Below are 18427 nucleotides of genomic sequence, written 5' to 3'. Positions count from 1 at the left end.
GGAAATAGCAACAGCTAAGCTTGTAGTTTATTTATTATTGCTATAACAACTGCCTACAAAGATGGCCATCAGTTACAAAGTTCACTGAAGTGTGACGTCACATGAGAACTTTTATTATTAACCCATCAAAAGCTTACAAAACTATTACATCATCCTCAGGGTTTTCAGATATTGTATAAATGCAGAGTAATTACTTCATGTCAATTTCTGAGTTTCAAGAAATTAAAACTCAAGGGTTCGAGCTTACTGGCTCTAACCCTATACTATTCAATCTTGTAGCAAACAGACACAACTCTGGTCATCTGAACTAACCTCAAACATGAAAGCTGACTCAGTGTCTAACAAATGTGACAAAAAGGTTTGTGTCCACAATGTTTGATTCTTAAGCAATACCTTTCTCAAAGAATATGCTGCCCTTCTATTGTCGTTACTATTTTAGGTGCTATTGTCCATAGAAAAAATAATAATAATAAATTGTCTGCTGATCAGAATCAGTAGATTAAAACTCATGTATTAAAATCCTGTAAACACATGAAAACGGTAAAACATCCAAGAGGGTGAATGCATCTTTATCTGCATCGTAGATCAACAATGACATTCTAGAAAGCTGACAGTTTAGACTGACTATTCTCAGACAGCGAAGGGATATCAGTTCCATTATTGGCTGCAGAAGCCGGCTACAAGTAACACAAATGACTGTGCTTAAATTTGTGTTATGCAGTTTTGGACCCAATGAGTGACATTATCCGAGTTGATTTATATTTGTTTTTTCAGTTGATTTGTGTTCACATGATTTTGGAAAACTTAAACATTACACTTAATATTGTTGAGTATATGAAAGAAATATTCTGAAATATCAAGAAAGTTCTATGTCGTAGAACAATGAATTATTGACTGTTTAAGAGGTATGGGAATTAAAGCTGGAGAGAAATTATTTTCTTGAGGTAGTTCTTATGTTTGTCTCCATTGCAATGCAAAACATTATTTGTTTGAGGCACCATTGACTCTCTTTACTTCAAAGGATTTTTTTTCCCAATATGTGATAAAAATTTCAAATAAGCAGTAAGGATTTCGAAACCACTGTTTTTTTTCTATCCCAGATTTAAATAAAATGAAGCAGCAACTAAAGCAGGTTTAAACCGAATGCAGGCTAACTTTGCATTAACCCTATTCCTGATCTTCCCCTGAACATTGGACATTTCCTGTCACGAGGCACAAACACCAACCTCTCTGACACAGGGGGACCCAAGGCAGGCAAAGCACTCTGAGATGTGCTTGAAGTAGAAGGGGCAGTAGAAGTACCTGGGGCCGAGCGTGACTGTTCCTGTCGTAATCGCTTGTTGTCTGCTTTCAATTGGGCAATCAAGTCCCGCATTTCTTGGATCTCCTCCTCCTCCATGACCTGGATCCTTTGTGATTAGATAGGCTCGCTGCTGTTTTGCCTGTACACACAACACAATTCTCTTCCAACGCAAAAAAAAAAATACAACGCCACTACACAAACAGGAAAAAAAACAACAAAACACAACAACCAAAAAAAAAAGAAACAGCTAAAGAATCAAGTCTCACTTTACACAGCAGATCCTGCCGACAACGTCAATTTGTGGCAACCTGGGGTGGATTTTCTTTATTTTGAAACCCAAATGTAAGATGTTAAAGTTTACGATAGGGGAAACCGACAACGCCACCTGGAATAACTCCAGGAAAATAGAATAGTAATAAGGACACAGGTACGTTCTACAGGAAATGAGACAAGATTCAGACAGTTCTACAAAAATTTTATTAAACTTTAATAGGTTGTTTAAATTAACAATAACCTGAAGTTGAATGGTTAAAACAGTGAATGCCTTTTTAATAAAGTTGATTATAAAATGTTTAAATTTCAAAGGAAACTGAGGCTTACCAGTGGGGGGAGAGTAGTGAGGAAAGGGGCAACATCCAGTGAAGAAAAGGGATCACCCTGGACACTACAAAGACACGGCAAACACACACACAAAAAAAGGGGTGTTCCAACAAAACACACGAGACAAGACACCGCCACCAGGGGTCACCACCGCCACCACAGAAGCCTCAGTCCCTAAAAGAAAGGCAAAAAAATGAAACAATACGAGTAAAACAGTGATACAATAGCACTACAATATTGCTTTTTATCCCGTTCGTAGTGCCATCAATGCTCCCGGCAGCGGGGGAAAGTTCATACAAATCTTTTAAAACAATTCATCGTAGGCAAAACAGCAGCGAGTGTACATCCAAATATAATAGTCGTCAGGGACTCAGCAGGAGGCTAAAAAATAAAGTAGATTATTAATACTACTGCTGATAAAAACTATAACTTACGGTAGCTGCTTACCTGTAAATTACCACACTGCCAGATAAACAGATCCACAAGTTCGCCTATGGAGCGCAGCTGTAACAGAATACTACATAAAGGCTTTGTTTACATGAGGTGGATGTTACCTAGCCACGCTAGCGCTTACCTTCCCGGCAACAAACAAACAACCGAACAGATTGGTCCAGGAGTTGGAGGAGCAGCAAGGGAGGCTAAACAGATCAGACCAGCTTGCATTAATTGCTACGATAAAAGCTGACAAACAAAGAAACAGCCACGCTTACCCAGCACAGTTCAGCAAACAAAGGAAGCAGAATGAGTTGACGTCATGACGCAAGTAGTCTTGTGGCAGGTAGAGGCCTGCTTATATGCAGCAGCTGAAATTGGTCTTAAAGTGGCAGCGTACCATTTATGCTGCTACATATATACTAGTTATACTGGGAATAAACTGCTTTGCCCTGGAATTGATTGAGTTTATTACCATCGATAATACCATAAATAGACACAAAAACAAACAAATGTCTAAATTCAGTGTATAATGCCAGCTCTCACACAATATTTGAAAATGTTTGAATGTTTTTCCAATGTTCCAAAGTACATGGTCTTACCACAGCTTCTTAAAAATGACTTGATCTATTATATGCACAAAAATCCAATTATACAAACAGTGATGCACACACACACACACCCACGCAACCCCCCCCCTACAAACACACACATATACCTACACTTAAGAAGGTTGAGTGAGGGCTGTCCAAGATGCTGAGAGCAGAACTCATGTGTTGAAGTTGGCAGCTTTATTAAGGCTGCTGAAGTGGCAACATGTTCTTAAAAAATACTGTGTGTGCAGTGTGTACATAGCAGCTCTAATATCAGGTAGGTGCCATTTTTGTAATGTGGTGATTTTCTGTTCTCAGATGCTCCTAGATTCAGCACTTTCAACCCAGCTTCTTACTCAAAGAGGCTTGGACTAGAAAGAGTATAATCTTCCTGAAAGCATGACTTTCCAACCTTTTCACGCTTCTAAATGACATGAATAAAACATGCTGTAAATAGCACATGTACAAGTTGTATTTCTCAATTTCTCTCTATTTTTACTTGACTCTGCCTTTTACCTGTTTATAGGACATGCAAGCCAAATGCAGGCGTCTGGTGCAAAGTGATAAAGGCATGAAGTCCTCTGACTCCATGACCTTGCACATATCTTGCCTTTCAGATGCCCTCTTGGATCATGTCAACCCCGCTCCATCATCTTGAATAGACATCAGTCAAGTCCTTGACAGCAAATCGGGGTGAATGGCAGACTTGGCCTGTCCGCTCACTTTCCTACGGCTTCCTATGTAAATCTCAACCTGGTGGTGTGGAGACAAGCCATAAAAAACAGACATCTGAGACAGGGAGGAATGTGGATGAACCAATAAAGGGGAAAAGAAAAAGGCAGATAGAGGGATGAGTGACAGATGGGAGAGATTTGAAAACAGAAGAAATCAAGAAAACAAGGATGTGGAAGAGTAACATACGTCGTATCAGGGTAGAGAAGGGGAGCAGTCATAAAAAAATGAAGACAGAGAAGCAGTTACAGGGTAAGATGAGAACATAAAATTTTGATATTTAACAAGAACAATGGAAAACATTTAATAAAAAGATTAAAATGTAAGTAGAATAGGCGAAGAATGGGCAATCTTGTTTTGGCCTCGTGTCTGTTGTGAGTGATTTTCATATTTCTACATTTTTACAAACTTTTGATGATGTTTGACACAACAGCACCTGTCGACCGACCAACAGATATAGAGACCTATCATTTACAGAAATTGGCTTTAATATTAAATGAGTTGATCCTATACAAGCTGTTTTATTTCACTAATTTAACCATATATTTAATCTTTAATTATTGATGATGTTTTATCTAATTGCTTTTCTAGAAAGTGTTTTCAAAAGTCCCATTATCCAACTTTATTCAGCCTGTTCTTAAAAGGTAAAAAAAAAATTCTTTTAAGGTGATGATTTGTCTGCTAAAAACAAAACAAAAGAGAGATTTGAAAAAGGAGTGTGAGGCAACAGTTTGAGGGACAGGAATTACCTCTGACTGATGCAACAACAGACTCCCTGGGCTTCTTGTTGGTGTTATTTATTAATAAATAATGGACAAACAGAGTATTCATTTCTCTTTTCTGGCAATTACTTTTAATTGGATAACCTTTTCGTTTGCACTATTTTTAACTTTGAAAGCATCGGCTGTTAAAGAACCACACTTTCCCTGGGGAGCAGCTCACACAGATAGCTTGACTGTTAATATGGAAAGAAGATGCAAGAAGTGGAAGTCAGACAGAAAAAAGCACAGACATCAAACGCATGGAAGTTCCTTGTTTAAGGGGATTTTTTTTTTCATTTATAAAGAGGACTGAAATATAAGGTTTTGAAGCAAATGGATAAAAATTCTCCATACATATTAAATAAATTCACCTAGTTGAATAAAACGTTATTACCCCAAAATATGTGCATTTATTGAAATGTATCAACATTGCCTACCTACTGTGTGTAGTTAGCTATTCAAGGCATCATAGCTGGAAGACCTAGGATAAAAATGACCACCTGCTTCTAAGTTTAAATTATCACATTTGGAAAAGTATTAGATTATGGTTTCAAAGGAACAATATTTAAAATATGGAGGATCTTAAACTGCAGTTGGTCCTAAATAACATCTGACTACATTTGAAAGTTTGAAAGTCGGATGTAACCTAATTACAATTTTAGAATTGTGCCAGTCAAGGTGGCAGCATGTTGGAGTACGCCTGTTATTTCCATCTTAGTTTATTCTTTTTAAAAACTTTGTTTCCTCATTTTCTGGCTAAGAACTTTTTTATTTCTTTATTTTATTTATTTCTTTTAATAATGATTCCCTCTGGAATCTGGTGCTGTGCAGCTGGAAGGTTTTTAGCTGCTAAGTTTTTACTTTTTGGACAGTTGTTATGATTCTCAACCAAAGTAACAAGGTGGCTTTTTTCTTATTTTGCTTTTGTTTGTTTTAACAACAGGGAGCAGATTATTAACATCCCAATAGCTCAAATAATACCTTAACTATAGCAACAAATCCCAGATGATGTGAAATCATGGATGCAGATCAGTAGTTAAGAGAAGACAGAGAAAGAGGGAGTTCAACCCATGTCTTTCATTAATCATATAGGACAATCATCATCATTGGCAAACAAAATGGAAGAACTCCAAGCCCTAATAAGGACCCACTTAGAGTTTTGGGAATTATTTGTTTCACTGTTTCATTTCCTTTGGATCTGACACCGACATCTCTCTAACCAGGTTTGTAACCGTAAGACCTGACAGATTTTAAGAGAAGCAGTTAAAGCAAAGGAGGTTGATGGTGTAACATTAGTAGACCTTCAGCCTTACCATAACATAGCGAAACATAACATACAATAACATGTTTATTTACACAGTCCTAAACAACACAACGATGATCAAAGTGCTGCACAATTAAAAACAGGGCAAAGATAAAATGTTGAATCCTGAAAACACCAGCATATATAAAAGTCAGACTAAGTGAAGCAGACGGTGTCAGGCTCATGCTATGTTAAAAGCCAAGTAGTAAAAGTGTGTTTTACATGTTCTACGTACTTTTAATACAAGTACTTTTCCATTAGTAAAAGTAAAACACTTGTAAAACTGTTTTCTAAGTTAATTTAAACCCTACAGTTACAGGATTTAAATCAACCATAAATCCTACAGTAAAACTGAATGAATAACAGAAGTTTAGCTTCTGAGTGTGCCTGTTGTGACAAGAGAGACAGAATGTACTAAATCTACAAGAGATTTTTTATAGCCATTTTAATAAAAAAAACTGATTTACAAGGAAACCTCAGTCAGATGTATTTTCTGGCCTTAATTATCTAATATTAATGCAAATAAAAGTGTGTTTAATTGTTAAAATGACCATTCATATTTGGATTACGCTGGCCTTGTCATCGTTTATGAATGTATCTCAAGTGCACACTTCATATTTAACATGCAACTCACAATTTTTTAGAATTTCCCAGATCTTGCATTTATAATGATCATAAACACATACCAAGGGCACAAGACAGATGATTGCAAATGAAAACAAGTCGAGGATGTCCATTAGAAAAATTGCTTAAGGCAGTTTTAAATTTAAGAGAAACTTTTTGTCAATTTGCTTATTAACCAGCTGTGAGTTTGAATGTGAACATACAGGGCTGTTGCTTTGTTAACCACTGCAGACCTTTCTCTAGCACAGTTCTAGTGTTAACACTAGAACTACCAAAGATTCCCAAAATGGGAATCTTCGTCCAGGTACCAGTTTGGCCCTCCAAGAGAGGGTGTGAAGAGGCGCCTTTGTTATGTAAATAAGGCCATTACTATCCTGTTCCAAGGACAATCAGCGTGAAAGGTGATGTAGTGAGTTTGGCTCTCCTCCCCCCTGCTCATCTACATGGATGCTAATTAGACCATTCAGAGTCGTCAGTTTGGCCACATTTGGATGCTAATAACCCAGTTTGGCCCTCTCTCGGTAGTTCTAGGAAGATACCCAATTTGGCCCCTCTTGGTAGAGATAGGAATTTCTCAAAATCCTGGTAGTCCTAGTGTTAAAAGACGCGGGTTGATAGCAGCTCACCGTGGCTGCATAGCAACCGTCTCTAAGCAACCGTGACGGGGGGCGGGGCGTCCTATTCAGGTACCAAAACCTCCTCAGCTTTCCTGCAGCTCACCTTTCGAAAGACGATTGCTTCCTGGGTCCTCCGACCTGAACAAGCTTCTTCTTTACCAGCGAAGTGTGAAGTTCAGAAGTTTACATACCCTGGCAGAAAAAGACAAACCCAATGACTTCAATCAGGTTTAAATGCTGTAATTACTAAGTTTTGTTCTGTGACACGAACAAACTAATATTTACCTCAGAAATTGTATATCTTTGTTATATTTTTCACCTAGCTGGCCCGACAAAGCAGGTAGATTATAGTGGATTATAATCTATAAACAAAACATAATAAGTCATGGCTAATGTTGCAGGAGTTTCTCGAAACACAAAACGTTTGGTTTCAGCTAAACTCCTCAAACTTTCCATGAACCGTTAGACACAAGATATCTACTGAAACATGCTAACGTGATTAGCTGGTGATCTGCTTGTTCACTAAGCTAGCTAGAGCTAATAAACTGTAGCTAACGCCATTTTCAGGAGGTAACACAGGTAACAAATAACAAACACTGAAACATTTCTGCTGATAAAAATTTCTGGTTAGATAAAAGTAAAAACGGGAATTAATGGAGAAAAACTATTTATAATAAGAACTACATGGTGCCTTTAAAAAGCTAACAAAAACAAACTGAAAATATAGATTACAACTTTCTTTGTTTTAACTGACAGCCATCTTGGTAGGCAGTTGCTATGGCAACAATAAACAAGCCACAACAATACTAGTACATTACAATTATTACTCATTTACAATTTTTGAGTCTTAAGCCTGATATTAAAAACGAGGTTTAATCAATCCGACTCAACTTTCAACAAGATTTAGAAATCAATAGTTATAGTTTTTATCTTTTACTTTGTCATGTTGTTTACATCTATTTATTATACATTTTCTTTCCCACTCTCTTTTTCCTCTGTACAAAAGAAAATAAATGTTTGACTAAACAAGCAAAATTAACTTTCCAAAGTATAGATATTGAAAAAAGTTCTCCAAATTATCATATATGGCAAGAATGTCAAACTCAAGGCCCGAGGGCCAAATCTGGCCCGCCATAGCTTTCTATGTGGCCCTCGAGACTCCAAATTACAGCAATAGGCCCCTCCAGTTTTTCACAAATAACCGAAAATTCACACAGAAATCAACAGATCCCCACATTTTTCTGAGTTTATCAACATTTTTTCTCAAAATTGACCAAAAACATTTTGGTTCAAGTGACCGCTGTCTCAGCCTGACCTGATGTCAAGTTATAGTCCATGACCGATAGAGCGATTAATAAAAGGTCACATTTAACATCATATATTAGAGCAAATATCGTAAAAATTCCTTACGAATATTTCTAAATTAGTGCCACGAAATCTGTGATGTTGATGGCAGAAAACCACAAAAACAATCCTGGATGGACTGATTAGTGTGAAAAGATGTTCAATATCATGTTATTTTAAGGAACACTTTTAACAATTGAATTGGTTTTTATCAATACGATCCGGCGCAACAGGAACTTTATGAACATTCAGATTTTGGCCCAAAATGGAAATGAGTTTGATGCCCTGATATTTGGGATAAAAACGACTGAATCATGGACTATTTTGAATGTAAACAAGAATAAAGAGGAAGATATTTGGTGGTGGAATTATGTCACTCCACCAGCAAAGGAAGATTCTGTGATGTCACTGGCGATTCAGTCTGTGATGTCATCAACTGTAGGATTGTATGCAACACAATTCTGCATATTTTTCATTGCTTGCAATATCACTGACCAGTTCAGACGCAAAGCTCTTTCCGGTAGTTTACCAATCGAGGATTTTACTGATTGTATTTAGGAGAAAATGTCTCATTATACGCCGAGATACCACAGTGGGATGATGGGACCCCACGCGAGAAGGGGAGGCCAGCAAAACCCCCAAGGCAGGTTCCCTCCTGCACACCCGAATGCCTTACACGGGGAAATCCACAGGCTGAGTTACCTTCTGGAAATGGAGAGAGCCGGGAGGTTTGAAGACAACCAGAAACTGTCCCACCTGGAGGCCGAGCTGGAAGAGACCAAACTCCAGTTAAAAAAGCAAAAAGCTCTCAAAGAAACTTTTATCAACCAGGCCAAAGACGCAAAGAGGGAACTTGAGAGAGTAGAGAAGTTCAGTGATCCAGCAGTCCGTAACGCTGCGGTCATTGCTTCCAAGGTTCACAACAACGTGAAGTACATGAAGAAGAAGAACTTGCAACAAGACTTGGAGGAGTTAAAGGTGGCCCACCTCCTCAGCCAGGAAGCATTTGTGGCTGAAATACAGGCTGAGAGGAAGAAAAGTCAGGGACTCCAAGAAGATCTGGACAAACTCCAGACTTCCTACGAGGAACTGCGCTCTGAGTATGAAGCAGCCGATGCTCTGCTGAGGCAGGAGGCCGAGACACAGAAGCTTTATGAAGCGAGGCTGAGTGAGGAACAACGACTGCTGGAGAACTTGAGAGCTGAGAAGGACGACATGTTTAAAGAAATGTCCCAAAAGATTTCATTCCTGCAAGACGGCGAGAAACTTTTGCAGGACGAATTAAATCTGATCAAACGTTCATATAATGAACTGACCTGCAAATATGAAAGCGAAGTTTCTTCACTAAAGCAAGACTTGGAAAGATGTCGGCAGGAGGCGACAGATGAGAAAGACGCTAACATGGAAAGAACGAAGGAAAATCTGCAGCTTATTAACAATCTGAGAGCTGAGAAGATGGAGCTCTTTCATAAAATGTCCAGAGAAATCACAGTTCTGCAAAAGAGAGAGAAGCAGATGATAAAACTGGACCAGTTTAACTTCTTCTACGAAGAGCTAAAATGTAAATATGAAAGAGGCATTATGGATATACAGCAGCACCGTGAAAAATACCAGCACAAGATAAACCAGGAGGAAACTGCTCTTTCAAACAGAGAAAAGAAAGAGAAGGTTATGCATGAAAGAAACAATTGTGAGCTGCAACAACAAGTAGAAAACCTTCAGCTGCAGATAAATCAGGAGCGAAAAGATCATCTGGAGAAATCAGAGGAGGACAAGGCTCGTTTAGACAACCTGAGAGCTGAGAAGGAGGAGCTCTATCAAAACATGTCCAGAGAAATCACAGTTCTGCAAAAGAGAGAGAAGCAGCTGATAAATGAACTGGATCAGGTTAACGTCTTCTACGAGGAGCTAAAATGTAAATATGAAAGAGACATTATGGATATCCAGCAGCAGGCTGAAACGTACCAGCAGGAGAGAAAAGCTCAGCTGGAGAAATCAGAGGAGGACATGGCGCGTCTAGACAATATGAGAGCTGAGTTTGCCGTCCTCCAAGATAAAACAACAACTGAGATTAAATTCCTTCAAGACAAGGAAAGGAGTGTCCAGGCTGAGTTGGAGAAGGTTAAGAGTTTGTACCTGGAGTTAAACCGGCTGTATGAAACGGATGTCACTGCATTAAAACAGGAAGCAGCAAAATACCAGCAGGAGATGAGTTGTACGATAAATGATTTGGACGGAGCAAGAGAGGATGTACTGCTGCCCGACACTGTGACAGCTGAGGAAGAAGATCTCCATCAAAAACACATCCCAGTTTTCAAAGAGGAGAAAGACTCACAGAACCAAGTCAACCCGGTTAAAGTCTTCAGTCCAGAGGTTTCTTCGGAGGAGGAACTCTCAGAAAAAACATTATCAGGTTGTTCCACGGATCCAGAATCCACAGGAGAGACTGAGATCGCTGGAGAAACCATCCTGGAGGATTTAAACAATCCAGATACTAAAACCCTGCAGGATGGTAAAAAGAAAAAATCAAAATTTTCAATTTGGAAAAAAGTCCAAAACATTCTGCGATTGAAAAAGCCAAAAAAAAGCCAAAAGATTGAAGACGATCAAGAACATGTTTAATGTTCTTGATTTGGATATTTAGAGGAGAAAGACGTGAGAGGTCTGTGAACGGGGCGCCATGCCACGCTCCGTCAAGAGGAAATTTAAAAACCATGAAGTTTTTTCCCCATCGACTAACTAGAAAATAGATCCCTTCCCGACCCGATTGGAAAAAACGTGGGCAGCACGGTGGTGCAGCGGTTAGCGCTGCGTCTTCACAGAGACCATCTGTGTGGAGTTTGCATGGTCTCCCCGTGTTTGCGTGGGTTTTCTCCGGGTGCTCCGGTTTCCCCCCCACATCTCCTAAAACATGTAGGTCAGGTCAGTTGGTCACTGTAAATTGCCCCCAAAACACTTTAAGAAACTCCAACCATGTCCAGTATTATTGTTAAACTTGTAAAATGAATTGAATTAGCCGAACGTTAGCCCTTTTCCCTTCGCTGGTTTAGTGTCAGGCGGCTCAGTGCCGCAACTAGGCTCAATATTTATAGCAACGTATTGATTTAAGAATTAAAATTTCTTCTTTTAATAGTAATAATTTCTGTTTATTTTCACTGTACTTGTGCTTTTATGGTTTGTCCTTTAGTTTACCTTTTCTACTCACTTTTTATATTAAATTGCACTGAATTGTAGCTCGTTATTCTGTTTAAATCTGTATTTTAAAGAAGATTAGCAAAAGGATCATGCAGTGGCTTTTTTAGGGCGGCTGTGGCTCGGTGGTAGAGTGGTCGTCTTATGACCAGAAGGTTGTAAGTTCGATTTCAGCTTCCTGAGCCACATGTTGAGCTGCCCCGGGGCGGGGTACTTAGCGGCAAGTTGCCCCCCGACCTGCATGTGGGTGTAAATGTGTGTGTGTGTGAATGTGACTGTAGTGTGAAGCGCTTTGAGTGGTCAACATGACTAGCAAGGCACGACACAAGTTCAGTCCATTCACCTTTTTTCTTTGATAAATCCTGTTTTTCTTTTTATACCAAACATAAAAAAGCTGATTTAACAGGTTTGGATTCTTCAGGTTCCAGGATGTTAAATTAAGATTAGAGTTAATCTGTACATAATATTAGATGATAATTGTTATCATAATTTAATACTCCGGACCATGAAGAAGCTCAAACTTGTTATATCTGGTTTGTTTGTTATAAGGAAAAAACAGGTTTTATCAGAAATAAAAGTTACTGTGATCTTTCTGTTAGTCTTTATTTAGAAATACAGATTCAAGATAGTTTAACAAACTTAACAAAAAAGTGCAATTTAACATGAAAAACTGTAGAAAAGGTAAAAAGAAGAACAATCCATGAAAGTATGAAAACAGAAAACTTAATCAGAAATTATTTCCATTACAGGAAGAAATCAATTCTTAGATGAACATTTTGTAATAAATATAAAGCTTTTGTGTTGTTGAGCTTATGTGTTGTCTGCTTGTATAAAAGAGAAGAAAAAGGGGCAGGAAATGCCTAATCCAGTTTTTCTTTTAACCAGCTTTATAGCTGGTTAAAAGAAAAAGTGTTTTATTTCTGATGTTACTTCTAGGTTTGGTTTGTCAACCTGGGTTCAATTCCCAGTCCTGGAGAATCTGCTGCATGTCTTTCCCTTCTCTCTCCTCCTAATTTCCTGTTCAACCTGTTAAATTACGGCCTAAAAAACTTTATTCGAGCCTAAAAGACTAAAAAAACTAAAACATACATTTCACCTCACAACTGGACCAACAGTCAGAATATGCTTCCCACCACATTGTGCTCGTTTCCTCGTGTTAAATAACAACTTTCTTCCTCTCTCTCATTTTCTCTCTTTCTTACATAATTAATAGGTTACTTAATATTTACACACACACACACACACACACACATTTACACGTCCCCTCCATGGGCTGCCACCTTATCGTGGTGGGGGGGTTTGAGTGTCCCAGTGATCCTAGGAGTTATGCTGTCGGGGCTTCATGCCTCTGGTTGGGCCACCCAATGCAGACAGGTCCAAGGTGAGGAACCAGAACCAAGTGCAGCCCAAAGATCCCTTATGATGAATACGACCGTTGGAAACAGTGGTTGTACCCGCCCCTACATGAGGTCCCACCCTGGAGCCAGGCCTGGGGGCGGGGCACGTTGGGGAGCCCCTGGTGGCCGGGCTTTAACCCATGGAGCCCGGCCGGGCTCAGCCCGAAAAGAGCCCATGGGTTCCGGCTAGAAATAGTCGGACTCACTGCAGTGCATGGCTCTGGTTCTGGAGTCGGTCTCCTTCAAAGGGGTTGGATGTTCTCCCACCCTGGAGTTGCCCCTTGTGAGAGGCGCTGGGCAGGAGTGGGCTTTCTTGTTGCCTCCATCTTGGTGCCTGTACGTTGGGGTGAACAAGAGGATAGCCTCTCCCTCTACCTACGGGTTTGGGTCGGGTTCTGACTGTTTACCCACCTTTTTAAGTCCTTGGAGGGGGTACTGGAGAGTGCCCCTCCTGGGAGCTGCCTTGTTAGACTGGAGGGGTTTTCTCCGTTGGGTCTCTGGGCTCCCTTAGAGACGGGGTGAGAAGCCCAGGAATCCAGGAGTCACTGATGTGTTTACATATATCCAGGGTTTCCCCCAGGGTATTATAAGCCCCCTGACCTCCTGCATCAAGGTAGGAGTCAAGATGAAACCCCACTGCGTTGCTCTGCTGTGCAGCTCGATGTGAACTGCAGGTATAACATGTGGTTGTGCTTGAAGAGGTGCGTTGAGTGAGCAGTGAGAATGATTTATCTTTGTGAACAAAGAATCATGTTGCCAAGCGTGGCTCTGTGTCTGCGCTGTAAACTTTATGTCTGTGTCTTAACATCTTTTCATACAAAAACACGATGGTGAGGGAAGAAACGCAGTTTAACCTAATTTGGTTCTAATTACAAAGACAGGAAATCCACCTGCCACACATACGGCTGAGAGAGAGCGAGACGGGGAGGCCGAACAAAACGAAACGATTCTTTATGTGGGAGGATGACAAATAACCTGACTGTCCCAGTGTCGAATACTTTTAAAAATCATATTTTATAGGAAAGTATATTAATGTGGCAATAAATGGAACAATAATACCAAAGATGTATCTTGATTTTGACCTTGAATTTTGATCCAAACATCAAAAATGTAACATGGACTGTTTGGCATATGAGAGATTATTTTAAATACTTGACCATTTTCCAATGCATATACTGCAGCATATCACTGTAAAAATCTTTAAAATTTGGATGTAAACAGAAATGTGCTTATTGAATACAACTTGATTCCTATTTACATGTATGTTCACATCTAAATACAAGCTGCTCTTTAATATTCTATCAATCAATCAAGTTTATTTGTTTTGCAAATTTCATCAACAAAATGGCAGATTAAAGGGCTTTAAATAATAAAAACACAAAATATGTTTAATGTACAATTAAATTGTACAATTAATGTACAATTCAGTTCAAATCTTTACATTTGAACTGAATTGAAAACAAAAATTAAGTCATAAAAACAACATATAGTCACCAACTGAGGAACCAGAAACTAATATTACATTTTGTCATCATTGAAATCATCAATACATCCGATAAGTTGGTCAATAGACCTTATAACAGGGGCCGCTTTTCATTGGCTGATGCCCATTCTACCTGGTCTCACAAACACACTTAGCTTCCCATTAGCTAAGTGCAGCATAATGGCAGAACTGATACAACTTCTACACCTTGAAGCCTGTCTGCTACACAGTCTGACGTTAGCTAAACAGATCAATATGCAATGTGTGCTGTATCTGACATACACTAAAGATTTTATTTTAGCAGAAAAGGCTTTGTACTAAACTGTTACTCGTGTTAGCCGCGTTAGCACCAAGTACAGCTAGTCAATCAACCGTCGCTGTGTTCAGGGAAGCGCTGATTAATAATCGAGAAATAAATATCAAGCCTGGAAACTTGATATCGTAACGGACTGAATGTTATGTTTTTAACGTAATCTTTGCTCGTCTTGCGGGGCGCAGGCGGTTGCCACGGTAACAGGTGTGCTTAAACTACAAAGAGAGAGAGTAAAAAGGTAGGAGTGGTTTTGAGTTGATCACCTGTTCGGGTTATTTTACCTTTGTTTACCTTTGCTGTGGCGCATTACAGCCGCTGTAGTTTCTAAACGTTGGACTAATTACCTCGTTCGTTTGTGAGTTTACATCATTCACAACAAACATCAAACAGAACAAATATATTTCATAAAATTTTAACAAACAAATGGCTTCTACCGCGGTAATTATGTGAAATTAAATTAATTATATCCCAACTTCGGAAGATTTGCCTTTACCTTTACAGAGCTCTTTGGTTCCTCCTATCAGTCTGTAGCTTCTCATATTGAGGTCAAAGTTCAGATCTACCATAACTGACTGACACCTGCTGGCCTCAGGTTTGCAACCAGCTTGTGACTGAGAAACCAGTAACCTCCTCCCAGTTGATGACATGAACCTGTTAGTTCCTCTGTCCATTGTAGTAGCTGATATATTGTGAAAATCCGGTAGAAATGATGCACTAATCAGTCATGTTTACATAGAAACAACTTGTCATGTTTACATAGAAACAACTTTGTTTGTGAGACTTGTGGTCAGGTGGGTCGGTTGTGGGCGGAGCTTGGTAAGGTCCATTTAGCTGACCTTAATATTTCTCGTGTTTGAAATGTTGTTTTCTGTAGATTATAAACCTTTTATTTAATTCCCATGATGATTTGAGATTATTTTATAGTAATGATGAATGATTCTCCTTCCTTGGATTGTTTACATCATTTTCCTCTGGTTTTCAGAAAACCTGCGTCTCCTGCAGGAAATTACGTCCAGCGCTGCCTTTCAGGTTTTCTGCTTCCTCGTGAGTGCTAAGGAAAATGATTATTTAATGCTAAAAATACACTTAATCTTACGACATGTGTAAAGGGATAGCCAACACTTTATTTGGAACAGTTTTCTGTGGAGCATGGGGGAGCTCACAATAGCAGACATTCAAACAAAGCAGGGCCCTTTTCCTCCCCCGCTGACACACAGAGCAATAAAATTTACAGTCCGAAAGGGGTCAGAGACTTCTTGGCGCCTCTCGGCCCGTGTCGGATGGAGATGGGCACGAAGTGGTCCGCCTTTACTTAGATAAAAACCAGACATCGGAGCTGTAATCAGGGGAGTTTCCGGGGTTCTTTGGGGGGCCGAACAAGGTCTCTAATTGGTCAAAGAACGGAACGCCTTCTTTGCATATATTAAATAGGGAAACTCCTCTTCTGTTTAAAAATTCCAGGCCAGCAAACGGAGTTAGTTTTTTTCCATCTTTTCTTCACGTGGGCCCTTTGTCTGTCTTATGTGTTTTGTGTGTGTCTGTTTTCCCTTGTGTGTGTTTTATTTTGTGATCAAATGTATATCTTTATACCTCTGCAGCTCTGTTAACGGATTCATGCGGTGCTTTGTATGAATTAAACTCTGTGATCTGTGACGTCATTGTGCCTTCGCCGTTGTCTTGCAGCCGTGACGACATCCGTTCGGGATCCCGGGAGAACTGGAGGAAAAGAGAGCCATGCTTTTTCTAAATTTTAAGCTAACCTAATAACTTTCCTCTTAACATGAGATTTCTCTTTTTTATGAAATGTTTGCCTTTTCAACCTAAAGGAAGCCATGACAGCCAACGGGTTTGCTTCTAAAACATGAGGAGGAAAATGTGAAGCCGTGTGGAGGGTCAGCATGTCTGAGCGTTTCCTCTGAATTACTTCAAATCTGTCTCTTAACCGTACATTTTACTACACTTTACTTCCTACCAGGGTAATATTGCTGTTTATTTTGCATGATCTTGGAATCAAACTGCCTAAATTCCAACATTCACAGATAAATTTGAAATAAATGTATATTTTTATTAAATTGGACTGTGCAGAATCTCCCTGTTTGTACTTTTTCCTTGTAGCTTTGGTTGTGATTCTGACTCCTTTTTAGAAAACTGCTGTAAACAGCAACATTTTCTTTCAATATTTTAAATATTGCTCTTATGATATTGTCTATTCCTATTCGTTTGATCTACAATTTTGTTCCCCTAATTCATGTTTTTTACCTGGAAATAACTCATTTTGTGTTTTAACCGTTGCACATCAGTTTAGTGTTAGATAAATAATTTCATGGATTATGGAGAAAAGTAGCAGAAAAACATGTTTAAACCTGAAACATATTCAGATGTATAATTTAGATGTATAATTTAATTTCTTTGCACAGGTGACTCCTTGTACTTCATTGCTTGGATTGTCCTCTAATGCACCCAGTATTTTATGTTGTGATTTTGCCCCTACAGTATATTATTCTTTTGGGGTTTTTTTGTATATTTTTACTCTTTCGTCTTTACATGTTTTCATTACCTGAAACTTTGCTGCTGCTACACTTCAGTTCTCCGACTGTGGGACCATAAAGTGTATTTTTATTCCCTTCTAACTTGGAAACGTTTTAAAATGGTGAAGGAATATGAAATATTTGCATCTAGTTTCTTTAAAATGTGTGAAAATACATTTAAACTAGGAGTACTAGGTTTTCGACTTCTCCCCAGACTTACTGAAACAGGGCCAAAAGGCCCTGAGTCCAAACTGACGACTCTGATGGCTCAAATTAGCATTCTTCTTGAATTGTAAATGTGGCCGTTGACCGTCAGGCCAGAAGGTAAGAATGTGAATAGTCCATGTTGGGGGTGGGTATCTATGATACCTACAACTAGTCAGTTTAGTTATGAAGCATACATGAAGTGTTTTTGGAGAGATGTGACCTTTTGCAGCTGATCCATGATGTTGTGCTGCATTATCCAGGTCATTTTGCCAAATGTACATAGAGTTTGCAAAACATACAATCTGTTTCAAAAAATATGCAAAGGTTTTTCTAAAAGAAATGAGTAATGTTTCTCTTTGAAATAAAGCTAAGAGGGTATAAAATGACAGTTTAGAAATAAACTAACCAAATTAATTGTGTTGATCCACCTCAAAAAAATCATGCAAAAAGTGTAAGCAAAAGAATCTGGGAGACTTTGCACATGCAAATTTGCATGCAGCCTTTTGTGCTGTGGAGGATAAATAGGTGACTGCTTCACCTATTTAGTTCACAAGAACTAATGGCATTTATTTCAGTCATAATCTTGCGGGGGGTGACCAAGGTTCCATCACTATGTGACAGCTGGTCAGCAAACCTGGCAAACATGGAAACATTTATCAGGCATGCATTGGGGTGCAGGAGAGACGGGTGGACTTCCTGGTTGAGCTTGCAAAAGAGTTCGGTAACTCTCATGTGAGTGAGAAGAAGGCACACAAGGAGAAACTGCTTCGGCAACAACCTTCCACACCCAGCTCAGGCAAAAGGGCGAAGTGTCAGGTCAACCATCGATGCAGGACGCGTGTCCTGAGGCCGAAACATCATCAGTGACCCCTCACACCCCCACCATGGACTGTTCTCCCTGCTGCCCTCTGGAAAGAGGTTCTGCAGCATCCGGTGCAGGTCCACCAGGTTCTGAAACAGCTTTTTCCCACTTGCCATCAGACTGCTGAACTCTTAAC

At 39.3% G+C, this 18427-nt stretch overlaps 1 long non-coding RNA gene across 1 annotated transcript; it reads right to left on the bottom strand.

The window, feature by feature from the left end:
• Nucleotides 1–2150: 2150 nt before the first annotated feature.
• LOC116737307 (uncharacterized) lies at nt 2151–2741 on the bottom strand. The gene is made up of 2 exons (XR_004342775.1): nt 2478–2741; nt 2151–2407 (listed from the first exon to the last, which is right to left on the bottom strand). It is a non-coding gene; the product is annotated as an uncharacterized LOC116737307 (long non-coding RNA).
• Nucleotides 2742–18427: the final 15686 nt, after the last annotated feature.

This window comes from Xiphophorus hellerii, chromosome 18 (genome assembly GCF_003331165.1).
Source record: "Xiphophorus hellerii strain 12219 chromosome 18, Xiphophorus_hellerii-4.1, whole genome shotgun sequence".
Lineage (NCBI taxonomy): Eukaryota > Metazoa > Chordata > Actinopteri > Cyprinodontiformes > Poeciliidae > Xiphophorus > Xiphophorus hellerii.
This window is presented reverse-complemented; position numbering and strand designations above follow the sequence as displayed.